The sequence below is a fragment of the Pteropus vampyrus genome, unplaced genomic scaffold, assembly GCF_000151845.1.
Source record: "Pteropus vampyrus isolate Shadow unplaced genomic scaffold, Pvam_2.0 Scaffold514, whole genome shotgun sequence".
Classification (NCBI taxonomy): domain Eukaryota; kingdom Metazoa; phylum Chordata; class Mammalia; order Chiroptera; family Pteropodidae; genus Pteropus; species Pteropus vampyrus.
The window spans coordinates 290,410-292,523 of record NW_011889295.1 but is presented as its reverse complement, the minus strand read 5'-3'; positions in this window follow the sequence as shown (position 1 = coordinate 292,523).

Genomic DNA, 2,114 nt, shown 5'->3' with positions numbered 1-2,114 from the left:
TAGGTTAACACTGCGAAGGGGTTAGAAAAGCCACAAAGAAATTATCGAGAAGAGAAAAAAAACTGGCTGGACCACGCGGCCGCCCCAGGCTGGCTGCGGCGTGAGGCTGTGCGGGACGAGGCTCATCTGAGGCTGGGGCCTGGTCCCTTCTCCTAGAGCTGCCGAGTTTAACCCGAAGTATTCAGAAAGGCGTGGTGGACATAAAAATAGTTAACTCATCTACACTTTTGGCAGTAAACACTTTTTAGACAGTTTTTATTAGTTCTTTACCTACATTTTGGTTCAACTCCTAGAGCAGCAAATTTAGTTTATCCCGTTTCTTGGATGGATGGACAGCACATAACTTGACCCACAGAGCCAGCCAGTCCCCGTCAGACACTCGGCCACAGACGACTTTTTGTTGGAAGGTGACTTCATTTAAACGCTAATGCGCATTTCCAGGGCTATTACAGACTCCACCGAGAAGGGAATTGAGGGCGGCGTTTTTAAGGTAGATTACTAAAAGCAGTCAGGCCGAGATTCCACGGAAAAGGTCTAGTACTTTTAATGTATCTATTACGTTACGAGAGCAAGGACACACACCTCTGTGCTCTTTAACAGGACTTAGTCTGTAATAGCACAATGTAACCTGCACCTAGAGTGACGAAAGTTACTTGGGAGGCGTAAGTAAAAGACAAGGCACAGGATTCCTTTGGTACGTGTGTGTGAACGTTAATGCTGACGTACGCTTTTGGCTTCTGAGATTAAGTAAATGAGAATCAAGTATAAAACTCAGAAATAACTCCATTCATTTTGTTACAAAGCCCCATCCAATTTTATGAGTTTAAAGAAAGAGAAAGGCATATATACTGCTTAAAAAGCGTCACTCTGGCAGCTCACGTGCCGTACGTACTTTTTGCTGTTAGGTGGCAAATATTCAGTATTGAATAAGATGAAATAAGATGACAACTGATCAAAGTTACAGTAGTTCTCGCAACGATTTAATGAGTTTTCACTGCCTCACTGGTTAACGCCCATCTGAAGTGAGAGCTTGTGAAGTTTGATCTGGGTTTTATCCAGTGTATCTTGAACGTGATTGTCTCAGAAAGCAGTCCAGTCAGATTTCAGAATTATCCCCGCTGCAGATGTCTGAGGGGGCTTTCTCTCTGCACCTGATGACACGCCAACCAAGGTGAGTCCTGAGATTAACGACAATAACAAAAAGAATTGCTTAGCTAAACTTAAAAAGCTATTTTTGGCACGCACGGTCGGCCTCACTAGGTGACTCTTGTCTGCAGAACAACGAGCAGAGTCACCCACCATCCTGACGCTCTGCCGGGCAGCTGCGCCTGTCCCCCAGCTCACACGCTGACACGTCGCCCATCGTCGTCCGTCTCCCCCGTTCTCACTTACGGGATGTGCGAGCCCACCTGCGACTCCTCGTACTGGAAGCGAAGTCCAACCAGGGGCCAAGGGCACTCGCTCCAGGGAGACTTGTCGGGGGCAGTCTGGGTCGTCACCGCTGGGAGGGAGGAGAGTGCCTGGCGAAACTCCACGGCCGAGCCCTGCGTCACACACGCAGAGCTTCGCCACAGGCACCCGACTGTTCCTGTTAATCCTCCCAGTCGCCTTCGCGGTGACGAGGACGCAGACTCGGAGACCGGAGGACGCCAAAGCATGAGAGACACCCGGAGGGATGACACCCCCTTGACCTATTTCGGGTCAAGTAAATGTCACAACTACAGCAGGAAAAAACACGTATTCCCCAGGGCACATCCCGCCCCTCAGCCTGGGAGGCCCTGCACCCAGCCTGCTCCCTCCGAGTCCCCGTGCTGTGGCCCTGGCTCCATCTGCTCCACAGCACGGCTCAGATTCTAGCAGGACTGGACGCTCGCCGCTGACAGTCCCCGTTACGAGTGAACTCTGTGGGAGCCGCTGGCCCGGAACGAAACGACAGGGACAGGGCTGCCAAGGGCACTCCTTCACAGGTGGCACTGCTCCCGTTCGCACCTCCACCTTTACTGAGGAGGACGATGGACGGGGTGACTCGCCCTGGGCCGCCCTTCTGTGGCGACTCCCCTGACCTGCCCAGAAGGCAAAGGAGGAAAGAAACTGATGATTACTGAGAGCTCCCT